The 22935-nt window shown below is 42.2% G+C and overlaps 1 protein-coding gene across 4 annotated transcripts in view; it reads left to right on the top strand.

Moving 5' to 3' along the window:
* The first annotated feature begins 4207 nt into the window (after window positions 1–4207).
* DNAJC13 (DnaJ heat shock protein family (Hsp40) member C13) overlaps window positions 4208–22935 on the top strand; it is a 189560-nt gene continuing 170832 nt past the window's right edge. For 3 of the 4 annotated variants that reach the window (XR_010090773.1, XM_063452170.1, XM_063452167.1), the window contains exon 1: window positions 4208–4523. The gene's annotated coding sequence lies outside the window, so the exon portion shown is untranslated. The remainder of the gene's footprint in view (window positions 4524–22935) is intronic. The other variant, XM_063452169.1, reaches the window with a different exon arrangement.

The raw sequence follows: 22935 nt of genomic DNA, 5'->3' as shown, positions 1-22935 counted from the left end.
ACGAATTTAAATTCGGATGAATTTCGGCAATTCGGACATTCGTATGCTTTTGAATGTCCGAATTGCCGAAGTGCCAAAGTCCCGAATTGCCGATGTGCAGAATTTCAGTAGTGCCGAACCGAACCAAACCCTACCCCTAACTCTAACCCCTAACCTAACCCATAACCCCAACCCTAACCCTACCCCTAACCTAACCCCTAACCCTACACCTAACCCTACCCCTTATCCTAACCTTCCTCTAACCCGAACCCTAACCCTATCCCTTATCCCAACCTTCTTCTAATCCTAACCCTAAGCCTAGTAGGTTTAGGGGTAGAGGTAGTGTTAGGGGTAGGGTAAGAAATACGGTTAGGGGTAGGCGTTGGGTTAGGATAAGGGTTAGGTGTAGGGGTAGGGTTATGGGTAGGGTTAAGGGTAGAGTTAGGGGTTGGGTTAGGGTAAGAGTTAGGGTTATTAGATAGTGTTAGGGGTAGAGTTGGGGGTAGGGTTAGGGGTAGGGTTAGGGAATTGCCAAAGTCTCGAATTCACGAAGTACCGAATTGCCGAATTTCGGAAGGGCTGAACCGAACCGAAATGGCAAATGGTCAAAGTCCCGAATTTCGGAAGTGCCGAACTGAACCGAATTGCTGAAGTTCCGAATTTCGGAAGTGCTGATCCAAACTGATTTCTTTGCCCATACACATCCCTAGTGGCTACTAAAAAAGACTTGATATACCCCATTTTGAAAAACCTGGGTTGTCTACATTTACAAATGGTATGCCATGATGGTGTTAATTCACATCCCTGGCCTACCAGATGGTCTCAAAAGGCAACATAGGCCCAGCAAACCAATCTGGCAAAGTGAAATGGGCAAACCCTATTTTGTTGTAACTTTCCAAAACAACATAAAACCTGTACATGGGGGGTATTGTTATATTCAGGAGACTTTGCTGAACATAAATATGAGTGTTTCAAAACAGTAAAACTTATCACGACGATGATATCACCAGTAATATTGCACTTTTTTGTAAAAAAAACATAAAGCAAACATGAACGCTAGCTTTGTCCAGCATTTGTGACTAAGTAGCTACTACAAAACACTGGACATACCCCATTTTGAATACCCTGGGTTGTCTATTTTTTCAAATGGTATGCCATGGTGCAGTTAGTTTTCATTCCTGGGCTGCCATACTATCTCAAAGGCAACATAGTTCCCAGAACAGCAATCTGGCAAATTTCAAAGTGCAAACATGGAAAAGGGGAAAGCTCTGTATTTGACCCCTGTAAGTTTCCAAAAACCCATAAAACTTGTACATTGGAGGTACTGTTGTACTTGTGAGACATTTCTGAATACAAATATGTATATTTTATTGCAGAAAAATCCAACAGAATTATGACATTCACAGTTAAAATGTCATGCAGAACAAAATGTCTTAATTTCTCACACATTTTTAGATTTTATGCATATTAAATTTGATTTATATATAAATATATATGAAATGAAAGCCCTGGTTCTCCTGAACAAAATAATATATAATAAGCGTGGGTTTTGTTTATGTTTTGTTTTGTACAAAATGTTCTTGATTATGATAGCTCTACGTTAGATAAGGTTTAATTAGGCAAATGTTTTGTTAGATCTAGTCTAATTGCTGAGATATTGCATACTGCCCCCCCCTCAATTGAAATTTGGACAAATGTTACTGATTTTGGTAGATACTTGTTAGATCAGGTTTGGTCAACTGTTTTTTTCGTTAGATCTATCACGCAAAAGGCGGTATTCACTACTTAACTTTGTGGGCGTGACTATGGGTTAGCCTCTCTCAACTGAAATTTACATTTTTTTTTATTGATTTTGGTAGAAATTCGTTAGATCAGGTTTGATCAACAGTTTTTTTCGTTAGATATATCACGCAAAAGGCAGTATTCACTACTTACCTTTGTGGGCGTGACTATGGGTTAGCCCCTCTCAACTGAAATTTACATTTTTTTTTTATTGATTTTGGTAGAAATTCGTTAGATCAGGTTTGATCAACAGTTTTTTCGGTTAGATCTATCATGCAAGAGGCGATATTCACTACTTAACTTTGTGGGCGTTTACTACGGGTTAGCCCCCTTCAACTGAAATCTGCTGGTGGCCGTGTGAATCAGGGCAAGTGCCGGGTCGTGTTGTCCCGCGACTCACTTTGCAGGATAAATCCTGACCTGGTCCCCATGGACCAGGTCAGGGAGGAAGGCCTGTATTCTATGGGCTATGATCTAAAAATAGTTTTAGATTGCAATTTAGCAGTGAAATCGGACAGCAATTCTCACATTACTCCACATCCTTGCCCTCTTTGGGTGTCAGAGAGATGTTTACCGCTAAGGCCTGTGAGAGAACTGGGTTCCCTCTCGGAGTAAACTTAGTGGGGCCAGCAGGCGGGGGAGAGATCCTCCGCGTATTGTTTGTAATACCTTGTCGTCAGGCCGTCCGGCCAAAAACATTTTCTGAGCTTAGCGGTTTTTAGGGCCCACGTCAGTTCGTCAGCTGTGATCGGTTCTTCTAGGTCTATCATTGCTTCTTGTGTGAGGCTTTTACTTAGGCGAGATTCCAGGTTTTGCCTAAAACGGGTTGTTTTGTCGCCTGTGGCTGCCTCCCCTATGTGTGGAGTGAGCGAATAGAGGTCCACATAATATTCCCTGATGGTGGCTGCCATTTATGAAGGCAAATATTTCAGTTGCCCTTCCCTAGCCTTAATTTTGGGGATGTAGGCCGACATCCTTGTTTTGGTGATCATGCAGGCCAGTAGGGCCCCGCACTTATTGGCATTCGTGTAGAAGAAATATTTTGATTGCAAATATGCCCTTTGGCAGTTTGCGTTTAAGATAGAGGATAGTTCCCTACGCAGGACAGTCAGCTGAGTCCAATCAGCAGGGAGCTGGGTCTGTTTGTGTCGGTTTTCTAACGACGTTATGTCTGAGATTAGGATCGAGAGGCGTGTGGCTCTGTCCCGCTTCGGCGCTGTTCCCTTAGCTATGAAATGGCCTTGCATGATGCATTTGTGAGCCTCCCACAGGCAGAGGGGAGTGATGTCAGGTGTGTCGTTCTCAGTGAAGTATAATGTGAGTCTGTCTCGGGCCTCGGTTGTCACCAGTGGGTCATTGAAAAGGGATTCATTCAGTCTCCAGTTGCAGCATGTAGGGCTGTAGAGAGGTGAAGCTTTTGTCATCGTGACGGGGGCATGGACGGACCATGTTGCGGTGCCTATATTAGTCCGTCGTATGTCAGGCAGGTAGTAGTGTTGGAGAAAGAAATAGTCAAGCCTAGAGTGTGTCTTGTTTGGGGTGGAGAAGAAGGTAAAGTCTCTGTCATCTGGGTGCATGGATCTCCAACAGTCTACCAGGCACTGTTCCTTGCGATGGTGGTCAGGATGTGTTGCGGTACTGCCGATGACCCTGAGGATGTGTCAAGGGATGGTTGTAGGGCCACGTTTAGGTCACACCGCTAGTGCCTGTGCTCTTCACTGCTCCCTTGTGTGCATTTTGGTGATGCTGGGGCCAGAGTGACATCATATCCTGGCTCACGGCACCACAAAGGGCGCACGAAGGAGCAGTGATGAACGGTAAGAAGATCAGCGCTCCCTCGCCGCTACCTGCCTCCTCTCTCCCCGGAATATTTCAGCATATTGGGCACTTACTGTCCAGGTAAGCAGGTACCTACTGTGCCTTAAAGAATAAGCGCCTGATTCGGGGGCATCCAAACATGGCCAGACACCGTCTGGGCCCCCCGTGACAGGACTGTATCCGCACTGGAGACCCCACGCCCCAGTAATTACTTTATTGTATCAATTCACCTAGCATATTGAATATGTAACCTGAAATGGCTGGAGTTACATTGAAAAGACTACAGGGACAGGATATAGACACCAGAACCAACTACATTAAGCTGCAATGGTTCTGGTGACAATAGTGTCCCTTTAATAAAAGATGCAATAGCATTTACTGTTAGATAACAGGAAACTGAGAATTGGCAGTACGGCTATAGGAGGTTACAGCAGTGCTGGGTTTTGTACTGACAGCTCATACAGAATGCCAGAACTAACAGCTCTTCTTCCTAGAATGTGCCCACACTAAAAATGGCTGACCGGGCACTGCCAGCACTTCCGGCATGTTCCCAGTCAGGTGCAGAGGCCAGTTGTCAGCTGACAGTCGCCTGACAGCTAAGGGTTAGCAGTGGGCGTGGTCGGGGAGGGCCAGAGCGGAGGCTGCGTGGTGCTGTAACCTGCGAGCAGGGGATTGGAGGAGCGTGGAGGGAGCCAACATGGCGGCGTCCATCAGCACTCTGTGAATTAGACTCAGGGCGACGTTACAGCGCAGCGAGTGGGGGGGGGACCTGGGTCACTCGGAATCCCCGGCACCGTGATTACACCCTGCGGACACTAGGGGCGCTCTAAGGAGACAGAGCTGTGCCTGCATTCACCGGGAGAGCGGAGGAGGGGCGGGGAAAGGAGCCCCGGATACAGCGCGGCTCCTGGTTGGTAACGTGCTGCTCTCCACTATAAGTGCAGGTAAACCATACCCGGGGTCCGCTCCTTATTGTACATATAGAATGGCCCAGCCCAGAGCTCACTGTCAGCACAGCCCAGAGCTCACTGTCAGCACAGCCCAGAGCTCACTGTCAGCACAGCCCAGAGCTCACTGTCAGCACAGCCCAAAGCTCACTGTCAGCACAGCACAGAGCTCACTGTCAGCACAGCACAGAGCTCACTGTCAGCACAGCACAGAGCTCACTGTCAGCACAGCACAGCACAGAGCTCACTGTCAGCACAGCCCTGCACAGAGCTCACTGTCAGCACAGCCCTGCACAGAGCTCACTGTCAGCACAGCCCTGCACAGAGCTCACTGTCAGCACAGCCCTGCACAGAGCTCACTGTCAGCACAGCCCTGCACAGAGCTCACTGTCAGCACAGCCCTGCACAGAGCTCACTGTCAGCACAGCCCTGCACAGAGCTCACTGTCAGCACAGCCCTGCACAGAGCTCACTGTCAGCATTGTACAACACAGAGCCCACTGTCAGCACAGCCCAGCACAGAGCTGCATGATGGAAATGAATTATATTGATTTATTATGGGTGTGTTGTTTTGTGCATCAGTTAGAACATAGAACAGTGATTATCTGTAAATAAGATTATTTTTTTAACTGTTAAGGCATGAGTCCATTAGTGAAGTATGTAGGTATTCAGTAAATAAGGGGGTACCCAAAATACAGACTTCCTCAGCTGCTGTAAGATTACTACTATCAATATGCTTTGTCAGTGTTTTTACTGTCAGAACATCATGGGAGTTTTAGTACTAACAGAGCAGGGGGTCTACTTTAGAATTTGTGTTTATAAAGAGGTTTCTTTGTGTAGTGCTCATCCAAATTACAAACATTTTAGCATTTTATGTAGAGCTGTATAATGTTTGTTCAAAACATAAATATAGGTATCAGATTTTGTATATTTTTTTCTTTTATAACTGTATTGTTAATTATCTCACTCAGACAGACTGGTTACTCCCTGAATGTAACTTATAGCTATTTAAAAACCAAATGGCAGTTTTGCCAAAAAATGATTTCTAACAATTCTCCAACTCCGTTTTATTCCTGGCTTTGACGTTTTAGTCGAATTGTTGTGATTTGGATGTCGGTTCACTGCAATTTGCTGTTTTGTGAATAAATCCCTTACACTTTAACCCACTTAATGGCAATAGGTAAGGCAATTATTATTCAGATCATCCGAATGTGTTGCATAGTTAACGTGCATGTAATAACATAAATTGCTGTGATCCTGTCACTCACTAAAAGTCACTGTCCATTTTCTTCTACATAATGGACTTGTTCATTGTAGATGGGGTTTTTTTTGTATGTGTTTCCTGTTCACTTGGGTTGAAGAAGGTAAACACTTATGTAATACGAGTTAGTGTTTTTTTATTTTTTTTGGTGAAGAATTGCAAAATTCAGGCTAAGTTATTTAAGCGGTGACTAATCTGCATTGTGGTTAGATTTTAATATAAAATAGTGGATTGTTGTGGGCTATAGGATTAGCAGACCAGTTTCCTCCTCCCTCTTTAAAACTGACCGTACAGTGACACCCTCAGTTGGTCATGTGAGGAAGTAAATGATAAGCCTTAGCTGGTGATGATTAGTGAGGTTGCTGTTCATTGAGTGATGGATGACAGGTCATGGTCCATGTCCAAAAAAATACATGAAATAAACAGCATTTTTGCCATTTAGTAAAATGTTTATTTTTATTTTAGTTTTGATTTGACTACATAGGAAATGAATTCGGTACTTCACATCAGTGGTAATTGTGGCTGGATTTCTCTTGCCACTTTTAATGTGTTGTCTAATAACATACTGTGTATATAGTCTTTTTTGTTAAAAACACATCTCATTTACTAGTATTTTGTTATCTCTGAATAAGGAGATAGTAAATTCACTTTGTGCTGTTTACATTTTTTTAATTAATATTTAATTTAAACATTTAGGTATACATTCTCATAGAGGTTTGTTAATTTGATCAATTTTTGTGTTTGAAATCATGTAATCTAGCTGCAGATTAGGCACTTTCAGCTGCACATGGCGTAGAAAAACACACCTTTGCATAGGTTATGTGTGTATGGATATCTATTGTCTCTGTCTTCCTTCATCCTGTTCAATATGGCATTACTGATGTATTGCCACTGCTCCTACTCTGACGTCACAAGGAAATCTGGCCTATATAAGATCTTGTACTACACTGGCATAAATTATATTTCCATGTAATAAGACTTTTTAGTGACTGGCAAGGATGCTGTCAATGTTGTCATTATATTAGACAGCTTGTACAGCAGCAATGAATGGCTTCATCCATGTAAAATCAGGAATGGAGCTACCCAGCAGCAGCTATTCACTTGTCATAGATCTGAATCCATGTATTTATGTCTTATTTAAAAAAAAAAAATCATGAATAAAAGTAGTTATGACAGCTAAACTGTAAATTTCATAAATGGGGTGTGTTCAACACTTCTACACACATTGGTTAAGAAAACAGTCACTTCCTGGCCGTTAAAGGTACTGACATTCTCTCAGGCAAGGAAAATTACTTTTTAAAAACTAGTTCCATAAAGTATTGCAGAGGGAATAAGGACAGGTAACTCCATATTACTTGCATATGCTTCAAATATAGCATAACCAGTAGGTAGCTCTTCAGATGTGGTGAAACAAAAAGAATTACATGATGGTTCTCAACTGTCCTTTTTAAAAAAGGAAAAAAAAGGTGGCTAGCTTCACAACATACGGATAGATAGCTATGTGCTGGCTGACACTGCTGCACAATAAACATATTTAATTTAATTTGATTTAACCAAAAAAACATTCTTTTACTTTACTGCAACAGTATAGATGTTGAAAATACACGTGTTTGCTTTCTGGCTGTGGTATACATTAATCTAGAAAAAGATTCTTTCTCACTAAGGCCTTGATTTAATAAGCTTTCCAAATGATTCTATACTGTTTGTAAAATTTCCAAATTATTTATCTACAGAAATTCTCATAGCTTTTAATGATGACTTCTGTAGATAAATCATCTGGAAAGCTTATTAAACGGAAGACTAAGAATGAATCGCTGCAGCTACCTCCAAATATGCTGTATTGTTTGCCAAAAGAATTAGCTTACTTGGTAACTTAGATCCATTAACCATGTCACAAACAAATTGTTTGTGCCGTATATTACAAGTAACCTTTGAGTACAGGTTTAACGTCAACGTGCTTTGAGTGTTTTCCTTTAGCTAAAAGACATGTCACATAGATAAATTATATATTTCATTAAAAATGTTGAAATCGAGATTCTACTTGCATCCACTCCAGCATCACTATGACCACCGCTTTCTGGGTGTTAAACTATTGTACCATTCACATCTGGCCCAAAACACTATTATTATGACTAACCCAGCTTAGAAACGTCCTGAAGTAATTACAACATGCTGTTCTGACTTCCAGCACATTGATTATTGGACGTTGCTTACTCCTTCAACACTTTACATGGGCTACAGTTGCTGTGCTGGACAGGATGTTCCTGCTCCCTCTGTCAGTCAATTGGAAAAAGCTCTCTACTAAAGAACAGAATGGCAAGTGAGGATGGGACCTGTTTTTATTATTTAATAAACAAACAAAAAACTATCCATTTGCTGGCACAATGTATAGATGGAATTTAGTTTTTAAATAAAACCGCTTGCGTGTAGCATGACAGGTACATGCTAATGTCAGTCTGCTGTCTTTCATGTGTTGACTGATGTTTTGCTATCTATTGTTCAGTGTGTGCTTCCTACAGAGATTAGGCTTTTCTATTTATAGAAGCCCTCTTTTTAATGCTAGATAAATGCCAATTTGCTAGCCTTCTATTTTAGATTTAAAAGCTCATGCGTTGGTATTGATTTTGTTTCAAGACACCAGTATGTCTATCCTGAGCTTTCTTGATCATTTGAAATGTATCCTTTTCAACCGACCTAATTGGAAGGCATTTCTGTGTATCTACTACTTTTTATTTATTTATTTATTTATTTTTATATATTTTGCTTCTGGCATTACCTCTAAAATACATTCTATGTTTAACTATGCTGTATATAGAATATATTTACAAAAAAACTGAATTGTGTTGTGGCCATAGCTGAGCAGTATATTATTTCATATGCGAGAGGCAACATTTGATAATTTTCACTTGCAGTATTGAAAACAAAATCAGCAATATTTGCTTAGGATCATTTTCTTGTTCAACACCAGCAAATCATCCACAAGGGATTCCACTTAAGGCTTTTAAACGGCTCTTTTTGTATCCGTGTAATTGCTGAAATGTGGAAATGTCCTGTTGATGCATAATGCAATTTCCTTTTGTATTCCTGTCTCAGCCCTTGTCATCATTGGAACTTCTTCATTTGTTCATATTTTTTCCTAGTCTTTTCAAGGTCATATTTCTTTGTTGCAGCATTGCATGCATGTTTACATATTAGCTGTATTAATGGGTCACTCTGTCAGCTGTGCTTTCAGTTCAGCTACTCTGGCCTTAAATTTGAAATTCACTTTGAATTATCACTTTAGTAAATAACCCTAATAATGCAGGTCAAGTAATGGACAACCTTCGAAAGTCAGATCATTATTAAAGTAACACTATAGAGTTAGGAAAACAAGTGTGTTCCAACACTATTGTGTCCCTATGCACTAAACTGATTGTGTGTGTGTGTGTGTGTTATCTCCACTTCCCCCAGTTTTGAAAGAGCAAAAAAAAAAAAAACATTTCCAGTGCCGATGTCCATTGGCGCTGGCTATGTCTCTGCCTTCTCTGATGTCGACAATCAAGGGGCACCAGATGAGCGCTGTGTGAGAATAAGGCCTTCCCCATAGGAAAGCATTGATTCAGTACTGTCCTATGGGGATTTCAGCAAGCAGGACGTCCTCGTGTAAAACTCCAGGAATCACCTCTAATAGCTGTCTTAACCCTTTACTGTAAACATTGCAGTTTTTCTGAAACCCCAATGTTTTTCATTGTAGTAACTCTACATTGGGCAGGGACACGTCACCTATAGTGCCTATAGTGTCCCGTAAAATGCATTGTCCGCGATACTTATGCCTTCCCCATGGCCCAATTTTCCCCTTTTTCTGTTTCTGACTGAAAACAGGAATTGCATCCTTGCCAACAGCCCCTTTTCTGTCAGGACAGTCACAATTTGGATGCATGTCCTGATGTCACATTTTTTTTTTTTTTCTTTTCGGAAATGCAGAGAAAGTTTCCATAGTGGTGGGTGCTGCACTTCACTTTGTTTTTTCATATGGGTAGCCCTGCTTGGATGCTCTGCCGTGCTGCCTGTCGTCCTGGTGCAATGCACTTTGTGTCATCTATTTAATTGGCACAGAGCTAATGTTTATATGTGGAAATGTGTGTATTAAAGTTGAAATTTTTGGGGGGTGGGGCCTGACCGCCAAGCTGGACGGACGTGGAGCACCTCGGCTCCCCGATGAAACCTAAATAAACAGCCCAAAATTATCCTATTCCACCTGACAAACATCCAGCTAAGGCAAGAAGGCAAAGGGGACCCAAGCAACAACCATCGGTGCAACTGTCGGCATCCGTCCTGCCGGCGATGCCGACCGACTGGCGGATGGGATTGCGGCCTGCTATGAGGCTCTGGCGGGAGAAATAGCCGTTCAGCCGTGCTTAGTCCGGCGGAACCTCCCTCACGCCTACTGAGGGCCCCGTTCTCTTCCCCTCCCCCCCCGTGGGCCGGGGTGGGGTTATCCCGGACCCCTCTGGAGATGCAGTGACCATTTAAGCCGGGTGAGCAGTGCAAAGACAAACCCGAGACCGCATGGCAAAAATCAAGATGGTCGCCACGCCTACCATAAGCCGGAGAAAAGAGGCAGTAGCGGAGCAACGGCTGGGCACAGTCTGGAAACAGGTGCTGAATAGAACCTCTGCAGACAAACGGAGAACTCCCCCCGCACAACAGACATCGGAATAGAGCACATTCTTACCAAGGAGGCTCGGCTCAGCACTGTAACCGGCGGGCCTGTGACCCTGTCTAAACATGGGGGAGCAGCGGACATGGGATACAAACTCTACTCCCTACCTGAGGCAGGCGCCGGCAGACACACAAGAACGGACACACGCCTGACTGACAAGTACCCAAGCTAATGAGATTTCAGAGTGAACCACAAGGGACTTGCTCATAGCCAGAAAGCCGGTGGATCCAGCACTGCTATGGGAACAACCAAGAGGCTGCTAAGCATAAACATAGTACTGTACATCCTTTATTAAGCATTTCACTCTCACCATTACTCTAGACTTAGCACAGCCGGTCCCACCTCCACATTGCTCCACAGAAAGCACTTCAAAAGCCTGAGCATACATGTATACCCACCCGGCAAGCCCAGCACTCCACTGTCCCCTGGTGGTTAACCTTTTATAAGTGTATAGAAATCTGTACCAGTTGTTACCGTGCATAGCCTGTAATTCAATAACCATATAACAAGCGTACAACTAAACATGCACAGACTAGCTATAAAAGTTTTACCTGCTCGTACCTAGCCAGTCATATCTTATAAAATTTCAGAATAATCTTATATGTACATTCGCTGCACAAGCCATGCTTTCCTCTTTTGTTTCTCCTCTACCTATTTCTCCATGATGTGCATTAAGCTAGCATACTTAAAACCAAACGTGAAACGAAACCACTGTACTAGAGATCATATTAATATTATAAAAATGTGCCTGCATATCGAATGCCATGACATGTAATACCAATGTTCACCTATTCTACCAGATATCGCTGTTGTGGCGCACACCGGCAACTTTTTCATTTTGTGCACACCCAAAATAAAGAATTTAAAATAAAAAAATAAAGTTTAAATATTAGCATAATTAGTTTAGCATTGCTGTTGTGAAATAGATACGCAGAGGAGGGATGGCAGCTTTTGACATAGGGATAAGTTCAAACAAATAGCCTTTTTATCTGCACATAACTCACAGATCTATATGAATTTACTCAAAAAAAACCCCCAAAAACAGAAAACAATGTTGGCAGGTATGTAAAATATCCCTGCAAACGCCATCAGTATGACCTGCACAGTGAGAAGGAGCCTTCAGAGGTCTGTCCATGCCTAAGAGACTCAGACTCTGTTTCCCACCAACTCCAATGTTACTAAAGTAAAAAGGCATATTTTACAAATGTCATGATCACTGTCTCATCTCATTATATGGTCACTGGCAAACACTTTTAGGCTCATCATAAGTACCGTATTTATCGGCGTATAACACGCACCGGCGTATAACACGCACCTCATTTTTAGAAAGAAATTCCAGGAAATTTCCCCCCTCCCATAGTATTTCCCCCCCCTCATCTCATAGTATTCCCCCCTCATCTCATAGTATTCCCCCCTCATCTCATAGTATTCCCCCCTCATCTCATAGTATTCCCCCCTCATCTCATAGTATTCCCCCCTCATCCCATAGTGTTCCCCCCCTCCCATAGTATTCTCCCCCCTCCCCTCCCATAGTATTCTCCCCCCCTCCCATAGTATTCTCCCCTCCCCTCCCATAGTATTCTCCCCTCCCCTAGTATTCTCCCCCCCTCCCCTCCCATAGTATTCTCCCCCCCCTCTCCCATAGTATTCTCCCCCCTCCCCTCCCATAGTATTCTCCCCCCCTCCCCTCCCATAGTATTTCCCCCCTCCCCTCCCATAGTATTTCCCCCCTCCCCTCCCATAGTATTTCCCCCCTCCCCTCCCATAGTATTTCCCCCCTCCCCTCCCATAGTATTCTCCCCCTCCCCTCCCATTCTCCCCCCCTCCCCTCCCATAGTGTACTTCCCCCCTCCCCTTCCCTCGTGTACTTCCCCCCTCCCATAGTGTACTTCTCCCCCCTCCCATAGTGTACTCCCCCCCCCTCCCCTCCCATAGTGTACTTCCCCCTCCCCTCCCATAGTGTACTTCCCCCTCCCCTCCCATAGTGTACTTCCCCCTCCCCTCCCATAGTGTACTTCCCCCCTCCCCTCCCATAGTGTACTTCCCCTCCCATAATTACTTACCTGTCCTGAAGCGTGGGCCGGCTTCACAGCTTGCACCGCGGTACAGGAACTTTAATTTCATGTTCCGGTTTCCGGCGGGACTGAAAGGAAGTGTGCACAATTATGGGATATCGGCGTATAACACGCACCCACGATTTCCCCCCTATTTTCAGGGGAAAAAAGTGCGTGTTATACGCCGATAAATACGGTACTTGTAGCATTCTGACAGCCTGGACCGCCTCAGATACTGCAGTCCCCCGAGGAAATATCTGCCCGTGAACCAGTAAAGGACTAGAGCAGATTGCAAGCACGGGCCACCAGCCAATGCACAAACTCACACAGTGCTTGGCTAGAAAAGGCCCTGCACAATTACTGCATGGTGCCCCCACTCGTGCAGAACTGTGCAAACAGATATCCTAACAAACCTTTCAGAAGAAATTTTTATTTATTTTTATTGGGCTACCAGACTTTTGGAACAAGGTTTCAAGGGATATTCCCTTTTCAAAGTCTCAAGCATTAGACTTGAAAGGGGAATTTCTCTAGAAAACGTGTTGTTTACTAAAAAGATACTGGTTAATACCATGCATATCGATAACTTAAAATGTTATTTTAAAATCTTGGGCTACATATTCTAAACAACAACCCGCTGTCTGAGGTCTGCTTACAGTGTGGGGAGGGAGTGCAAGACTGAGAGAAACTCCCCAAATTAGTTATGTTGTTTGTTAGTTATCAGTCTCTCCCCATCTGTCATGTCATTCGCATTAAAAGGGTTCATTTCTTTTAGCAGACCTGCTACATTGTTTTAGTAGCCAGCTTATTATTATTATGTTATTTATATAGCGCCATCAAATTCCGCAGCGCTTTACAATGGGTGGACGAACAGACATGTAGTTGTAACCAGACAAGTTGGACACACAGGAACAGAGGGGTTGAGTGCCCTGCTCAATGAGCTTACATGCTAGAGGGAGTGGGGTAAAATGACACAAAAAGGTAAGGATAATATTAGACTAGTGACAGTTGCAGAAGAGGAATCAGTCAGGAGCTATTAACAGTTTAATTGATACGCTTTTATGAAGAAGTGGGTTTTTAACGATTTTTTGAAGGAGTGGAGACTGGGTGAGCATCTAACGAAGGAGTGAAGCGAGTTCCACAGGAACGGTGCAGCCGTCGAGTAATCTTGAAGGCGAGCATCAGAGGTGGGAGTACGGATAGAAGATAGATGTAAGTCTTCAGCAGATCGTAAGGGCCTAGACGGGACATACTTGTGTATAAGGGAGGATAGATAGGTGGGAGCAGCATTATGTAGAGATTTGAAAGCAAGCTAATACTTATCTGTACCCAGACTTGGCTTTCTTAATTAATGTGCAATACACCATACTAAGAGTATAACATACAAAGTAGTGGATATTCTGTTTTGAATAAAATATCTAGACGGTGCTTACCTTCTTAATTGTTATCACCATATTCCGCTGTATGCTTGCTTGATCCATTCTTCAGAGGTGTACTGTGCCTACACTGGCTGCTACAGCAGCCATCAGCTGGAGGGTTTGGGACTGACCTGGTCACACTGCTCTCCTGCTGTAGTTGTCCTTTGTGATGTCATATGCAGCATGTTTAGCCAAGCCGATGTGATGTCACACATACGGCTTCATCCAGATGAATAGGTGAAGGTCAAAAGCAAAACAAAAAAACAAAAACCACAGACAATACCCACATTATCCATCTTTTTATTTGTGAGTGAGAGGATCATGGAATGTTTTCAGAATAATCAATAAATTGCTTAAATCTGTGGGTATATTACTTTTCTTTTGTAAGTACACTTTGTTTCATATAATACCGTTTTAACTTCTGTTAACTCGTTACATTCTATTCTGTCTGGAAACTTACAATTATATCTAGGTTGAGTCATAGAGGAGCAATATACACTTCTTTGTCAATATACATTGCCCACCAGTGTTTTGGTTTTTTTTTTTTTGTTTGTTTTTCTCAAATGAAATTTCAGAAAAGGCTTATATAGGATTGACAAGAATGGAAACATTTAAGCATCAAATTCACATCTTAAAGGGACACTCCACTGCTCAAATAGAAAATAAATTTTAAAAAAACACTGTTTAGTAGATATACCGTAAAGGAAAACTTTTTTTTTCCACTTGGGATATATCTAAAATCAGCTTGCAAAACATAGTTTTCTTTGTCTGCTGCCTTTGCAAAACCTCCCTTTCTAACTTCGCACAGACTTTGTGGCTGTCCAATCATAGACTTCCCAATACAGCTCAATGAGAAGTCTTTGTAAGTTAGCTGCTCTGGGCAATAGCTGCCACTTGAGGTCAGCTGCATTGAGCTTATGAAACCAGGAAGTAACATTACCTGTTGTCTGCTTGAAAGCCATGGGGGTGTAACCGGTCAATTTATAAAAGTGTCGATTTCTATTGAAATCTGCACTTTTTGCAAAATGAAAAAAACACAATTTTCACACATAAAGCTTTTAAGCAAGCTAAAGTTGTTAAGGTAGTTTGGTGCATGAATGCTGCCCCACATGTCTGGCATTTTGCTTAAAGTGCATCTCTCCTGTCAGCCAGACAGCACAAGCAGTGGCTTGGCAAGGTATTGAGATTTGCACGCAGGTGCACTATGTCCTCAGTGTATCTCTATAAGAAGTTGCATTGGAAAAAGAGCATCCTGACTGAACTTACAGAAGGCAGAGAGATTGTCCCGGTGCAGGGTTACAGGTAAATTTAAAGTAACACTCCAATCTGTAGTGGTTATGGTGCCTGGATTGTCCTTTGCTGACTTTACTGGGCAAAGTATGCTACTATTTTAATGTTCCTTGCCATAGGATTCCTCTCTTATACAGTCCTCACAAGAGAGCTTGCCTCTTAAATAGGCTCTGTTACCTACGGCTTACCTTTTTCCTATTGATTCATGCTCTCTTCCTTTTTTAGAATCTGTTCTTCTTCTTTTCTTCATTTCTGATATTCTTTTTAAAACATAAGAAAAGTAAGTACTGTATTTTTCCTACATTTGGTAATCCTGACCAAGGGTGGATCAGAAGTTAAGAAAAGTAACAGGTTCTGAACCAGGAAGAGAATATAGTAGAAAGGTACGTTTGAGGGGACAGAGCCACTCTAGTGCCCGTAAACCTCATTGCAAGTTCTGCCAAATTGAGCTCACATGTTATTGAAGCTGATGTAGACTCAGCACTGGCAAACTAGTGAAATCTAGCCTTTTGATTACTGAAATAATTACTTTTTAAATGGCAGTTCTGTATTGCAAACATTCCCATTTATTTAGTTCTTATTCCAAGGGTATGTGATGAAGTGTCTCCTTTTATTTCAACTGGGAAAATGTTCCCCATCCTTTTTTTTTGTAAAAATACCAAGTTAATGTTTCGTTGATTAGATTTCATAAACCTACTACGGTGAGCAAAAGATCAGGAAAGGCAATGGTTTTTTATTTATTTATTTAAAAAAAATTATTTATTTTTATGTGCAAATGTTTAACGGGCGATCTTTCAATTCCCCAACAGCGCTGGCAAGACAGTCAATTGGACAGGGCATTCGAGTATACTACACATTTTTTTTGTTTTTTTGTTTTATGTAGTGTAAATTACAGGCTAGGCAGAACATGTCTAGGTTAACTATTAAGTGAGAGAAACTAGGCTATACAAAATCCTAGGCATATTGAAAGAGATTTGAAAATAAAATGAGTAAGACAGGCTAACAAGGTATGTCTGATGTGCTGGGTTGGCATAAAACAGAATAATATAGACATAAATAATGTGAAATAAAACAGAATAACCGTTGGGTTGCTTTTTCGCAGCAAATCTGTTAGATGGAGACTCTAGGCTATTAATGCCTACAAAGGTGCAGCACATCAGTCCTGGTAAGCACCACAGGTGAGCATTGTATTAGAGGGCCTGCATGGGGACGCTTAGCCGATCCCTGTTGATGGCAGGCCGGCAACACTAAGAGACATGAGTTCTCACGTAGGCTTGCAAGCCCGTATGGTGGGCCTTCCTCTGATTTCCCCGGATCCGTGCTGGTGCTGGAGCTGCCATTTTGAGGAGTTAGGAGACAAAGTGTCCCTGATCGTTGGGCTTTGAGTCGGCCTAGTTCAGTAGCTGGTTCTTCTGGTGAGTTAGGGTGGTGAGTATGCGGGAGTCCCGTTTGAATCTGTGGACCTGAAAGGGAGCTGTTCCGGGGTGGGTCGTGCTGGGGGCTGCGAGGCCCTCCGGTATGGTGCAATCTCCAAGATGGGGCAGTATGCAGAAGAGAGGGATTCTGAGGGGGCAGCCCCGGGGTGAGTCTCTGTTGAGGCTTTGGGCGACTCACCGCTGGTCGAAAATTGGGGTGCTGGAGCTTTTGTCGGGTCTTCCGCCTCCCTTTTCCTGCTATCCAGGCCGCTCTCGGGGCCTGTACCGAGACAGCAGGTTGTAGCGCGGGGTCCCTTGGAACTAATGTCGGTGGGACTTATTCCGAAGTGCTCCCGCAGCCGGAGATCTTGGCCCAGAAGTCGGCGAGTAGACGGTCTAGTCGCTCAGACAGTGGGGACAGACAGAGTTTGGGTGCTGGGGCCTACGTGGCGTCCGCCATGCTGTGTGTCGTGGTCCAGCGGTGCAGGTGATCTGAGGTTGGTGCCTCCGTCCTGAGCTGCATGCTGTAGTTACCGGGATATACCTCACTGGCGGGGTGGGGGAGAGGGTGTTCCAGAGAGACCTCCAGTAAAGTAGGCTGCAGTCGGCTGAGGTATCGGCCGCCTCCCTCGTGCCCTCTAAGTAGGCCGCAAGTAGGCCTCAGGTCTATCTCCTGGATGCGGTCGCCAATTTTGGTCGAGCATTCGATAGTGCATCGTTGCAATAGTAGACCCCTGTCTCTGGGGCTTAAAAGCAGGCAATATGCAGTTTGTTGCATAAGTTTTGGCTGATATTAGGCTGTTTAGCCCGGAGCTCATCTGAAATGCTAGCGCTCAGGTTGGCTGACAAGCTCCGCACCCCCCCCCCCCCCCCCTGAAAGGCAATGTTATGGTTCAAGCAATTATTCTTTTATTTATTTATTTTTTTTACACACATTCATCTATCATCATGCCAAAAAAAAAAATGTAGATTTCCCTACCCTCTTTTTACTTGATGCTGATAAAGATGCATTGTGACAGCCCTGGGCATTGTCAGCACATTTGATTCTGGATGCTGTTATGTAATTGAAAACTGTGCTGCCATCTGTTGTTTTAACTGGTTTGCACTGATAGTGGCTTAATGTTAATTTATTTTGTATTGTAATAGTGTTATTGGTAGTGTACTGAATGATCATAACTTACTTCTCCCACTTTAGGTATTAAATGGTATCTCCACGTGTTTAATATTTTTCTGTTCTTTCCCATATTTGTGTGTTTGTGTGTGTGTCTTTAAAGGAAGGTGCACTCACAGGGCTTTGTAGATAAATCTTGAAGCTTTATTGTGCAATCATACACCAGAAAATGTGTCGATGTTTCAGTCCTCTGAGACTTTTCACAAGATATATATTCATTGACTAGAAGGTTTCTATAGGTTATTCTATGTGTTTAAACTGGTAAGTTGGAAAAACAAGAGTAGTGTACCTGAAGGGACTGGGATGGAAACTGTAAACTCAGAAATGAGTATCAAATGTGACAGGAAAATAGTTTCCAGACAGAGTGCTAAACTAATAAAAGCAAGTAAATACACAATATAACAAAATAAATATTGAACGTGAGATTAGTATGAGTATCGGCAAATAAGTATAAATAGATATTTATGGCAAATTAAATAGAAGCTGTAGTGAGATAATGCTGGGTAGTGGAGTTAGCCAGTTTAACCCCTTAAGGACCAAACTTCTGGAAAAAAAGGAAATCATGACATGTCACACATGTCATGTGTCCTTAAGGGGTTAAGGTATATTGCTGCACATGATTGTGTCTGGGTATAGAGCTCTGTTTAATAATGGTAGGAGGGTAAGCTTTAGTATTAAATGTATCCAGTTCTATACAAGTCTATAAACGGACAGTGAATCCATACTAGAGCTGGTTATATAGTGTCACAATCTGAGTCTAGGTAATTTATATTACCTATAATGTAGATCTGTGAGAGCTGTTGCAAAGGCTGTATGTTAATATTAATACGTGAGCAGCTATTGGTATTCTCTCCTGCTTTGTACTATGCTTAGGCAGAAAGTACTTCAGAATGAACTGACACTTACCTAGTGCTAAATCTATAACACCCCCCCTCCCCCCTTTGCGTTCGAGGGCACCTAACGCTAATCCCGCTGAGCTAATAAGACCTCATATTGGAGTGTTGCCAAAAATAAATAGATAAATATACGAAATAGCATGGTAGCAAGTCTGTGTGCTAGACTCTAAATCTTCGGAATAGCATGCCAAGGACCCCAGACGCACTCGTTTCGCCCGACCTGGCCTCCCTTCTGATGAGTCAGTTTGGGCGAAACGTGCGCGTCAGAGGTCTTTAGCGTGCTATTCCTATTATTTAGAGTCTAGCACACGGACTTGCTACCATGCTATTTCGTATATTCTTTTGCATTTATTAGTTTAGCACTCTGCCTGGAAGCTATTTTCCTGTCACATTTGATACTCCTTTCTGAGTTTACAGTTTCACTCCCAGTCCCTTCAGGTACACTACTCTTGCCTTTCAACTTTCTATTTGGGGTTACCTCCCGTTCTCCAGTGTACCTGGCATTGGCTCTCTCTGTTATTTCCTTTTAAACTGGTACGTTGTTTTGTCTATTGTGATAAATAGGACTGACCTATGGAGCTAGGTTCTGCATCAGTGTGCCAGTTTTAAAAATCGTTTTATTTATTAAACATAGTTTGTTTTGTGAAGTAACAAACGCGTTGTTAAAGGCAGGTTTCAAATGGGAAATGTTATTTCTCATGTTTTGTTATAATTTATATGTCCTCGTTATCCTGTATCAAATTCTAATATAAATGTAAAAGAAAATTGTGCATCATATATTAAAGGACACTATAGTCACCAGAACAACTACAGCTTATTGAATTTGTTCTGTTGAGTAGAATCATTACCTTCAGGCTTTTTGCTGTAAACACGGTCTTTTCAGAGAAAATGCAGTGTTTACATTACAGCCTAGTGATAACTTCACTGGCCACTCCTCAGATGGCTGCTACAGATCCTTTCTGGGTTATGGCTGCCTAAAATGCATCCAAACATTCAGTATCTCCTCCCTCTGCATGCAGACACTGAACTTTCCTCATAGAGATTTATTGATTCAATTCATCTCTATGAGGAGATGCTGATTGGCCAGGGCTGTGTTTGAATCACGCTGGCTCTGCCCCTGATCTGCCTCCTTGTCGGTCTCAGCCAATCCGACGAGGAAGCACTCTGATTGGATCAGGCTACCACTTCTGATGATGTCAGCAGACTACTTGTTTTTCTGAGTCAAACAACATGCAGAGTTACAGCTTCAGGCTTGAATACAGTAAGATTTTGCTATATTTATGGAGGCATGAGGGGCCCGGGGAGGTGGGGGGGCTAGATGGTGGTATTAACCCTATAGGGTCAGGAATACATGTTTGTGTTCCTGACCCTGTAGTGATCCTTTAAAAAGGTTAACCTGATTTATATGTGGGGGGAAACATTGACTATGAAGTTCTAGATATGGGCATTAGTTTTCGGACGAACGCTTTTTCGTCGGAAATTCAAATTAATAAATACAGATTAAAAGAAACTGTTTTTCAACTTGCCTCATTTTAGCCTAAGTTTTACATTGTTTTTTCCTTTCAGTTTATTTGACCACATTTCTCTGATCAGTGAATAAACACACAATGTTCAAAACTCTGGCAGCCTCTAAAACAAATGCAAGCCCCTATATCCCCTTAAAAAAATAAAATAAAAATAAAAAATTATCAAGGACCAGTCCCTAAAGACCTTGTGCCAACATTGCTACTTTCGCAATGGCAGCTACATTCAGCCTTGTAGTATTTTACATGGACAGGCAATAGAAATAGGATCCGAAATAGCTTTCTTTAATGGATTAAGTCTCTTGAAATAAATGCTTGTATTGCACCTTAGAATTCTTGAGCAGGAAATGTCTCAGGATGCTCAGACGGAAAAGAAAAGCTTGTGTTTTCATGTTTTGCGCAATTCAATTAGACTTTCTCTCATTAATGTTTCCCAAACAGCTGAGCACAATCAATAAAATAGCAGCACAAAATAATTCAGTTGTGTACATGTACTGTCCTAATACACATGAATGATGACTAAACAAAGCATTTGCTTTAAATTTTAAAGGCACCACTTGTAAAATAAAATTAAAGCCGATACCTATAATCTGTGAACTTTCAGGCCGATAGCCGATAATTTACCGATATTCTGTACAAAAAAATAAACTATTTCTACACAAATTTACTGTTAACTGAACATGTTTGTTGCCAGTCAGATTTTTTGTTGTTTTCAAGAATATATATATATGTGTGTGTAGTGGATGCAGTGAGAGTATTTGATTAGTGAATGCAGTGTTTCTGTAGTGTGTGTGTGTGTGTGTGTGTGTATAGTGAATGCCGTGTGCGTTTGTGTAGTGTGTGTGTGTGTGTGTGTGTGTATATAATGAATGTAGACTGTTTGTGTAGGTCTGTAATGTGTGTAAAAAGGGGGGGGGGGCGCATTTCAATTTTTTTTTAAACTTAAAAAAATGTGTTTTAGTCTCCCATCTCTGTTTCTTACCTGGCCAGGGAGGGGGGATATGGCATTCCATGGTGGTCCGGTGGCATGGACTGTGCAGAGGGGGCCCAGCACACTCTTACTTACCTTCCCAGCAGCTCCCCTAAGCTCTCCTGTGTAACTTTCGGGACCTGTGTGCCGCGCCGAGCGTTGCCATGGTAACCTGTGGCAACACTGACGGCTGCGCGGGACTTGCGAGAGTTACACAAGGGAGCTGGTGGGAAGGTAAGTAAGAGTGTGCTGGGCACCCTCTGCACAGTCTATGCCACCGGACCACCAGGGAATGATGGTCTGCATCATGAGGCTATAGAGCAGAGGTGCCCAAAAGGTAGTTCCCCAGATGTTATCTAACTACAACTCCCTTGATGCTTTGCACGTCTTTAGAATGACAAAGCATCATGGGAACTGTAGTTCTAAAACATATTGGGAGCTACTTTTTGGGCACCCCTGCTATACAGTATGCAGTCTTTTTAAAACTATAAATTTGTGGAATAGCAAATAATCAATCACCTGAATGGCTTTTCTTGTGATTGTGTAAACATGATGTATGTTAATATAGGTACTAGGCACTAATGTTCTTAAAATGTTAATTTGTAAATATATTAAAAAAAAAAAAAAAACCACAACTAAAACATTGTTTCATGAATGCTGTATATTTACACCAACTGGCAAAAGGCTCTCCATGGCAATATAAAAGTGTTTTAATTTGAGAATATATATATACATATGACAGATTATATATTATTATTATTGCCATTTATATAGCCCCAACAGATTCCGTAGCACTTTACAATATTATAAGAAGGGGGGATTTAACTATAAATAGGACAATTACAAGAAAACATACAGAAACGAAGGGTAGAAGAGGGCCCTGCTCAAACAAACTTACAGTCTATAAGAGGTGGGGTATAAAACACATTAGGACAGGAATGGCAATCATATATGGTGGGAGTGAAGCAGGGCTGGAGGAGAGTAGAATGCTGCCCTTTAGGAGAGAGCAAGAGACCGGTATGTGATGAAGAGGTTACTCTGGCAGGCCATAAGCTTTCCTAAAGAGATGGGTTCTATTCCAGAGATGATACTTTTGCTTAGGCTTTTCTGCAGTGCTTGGTTGCTTTTGAGTTCTGGGAGTTACTAATGAATGCAGTTATTTGGGGCTCAGTCTGAAATATAAAATCTGTGGTTAGTAAAAACACCATTATGGGTGGGGAGACATGGAGATATTGAGGTAATTAGAGATGGAAAACCAGAGAAGATAACATTAGGGATAAAAAGATATCCCTAAGTCATAAACGCTGAACATAAATTTTACAAGACTATCAGTGAAAGAAGTAACACTAGCTAAACAAGACTATGAGTGCACCGACTTTATCAACACAGAAGATCAGTATGGAAAATATAATGGATATCAATTAAGCAGTGAGACTATAGGGATGGAGGTGGAATAGAACACAATTTTAAATTAAGGAATAAAAGGAAACTATAAGGCGTGTGTGTGTGTGTACATACATATATACACATACACACTCCAAGAGGGCTGCCCTCACCTGATCATGCATGCATTATAATGGTGCTGCTGAGGCCAAGTAATACAATATACAAGATACAATCATTCTCCAAAGAGCAACTTCCACTCTCACTGAATTGAAATGTGTTTTGTTTAAAACTAAAGCAAAAATAATGGGGATTTAGTATATGGTCATA

The sequence above is a fragment of the Pelobates fuscus genome, chromosome 4 (assembly GCF_036172605.1).
Source record: "Pelobates fuscus isolate aPelFus1 chromosome 4, aPelFus1.pri, whole genome shotgun sequence".
NCBI classification, from domain to species: domain Eukaryota; kingdom Metazoa; phylum Chordata; class Amphibia; order Anura; family Pelobatidae; genus Pelobates; species Pelobates fuscus.
This window is presented reverse-complemented; position numbering and strand designations above follow the sequence as displayed.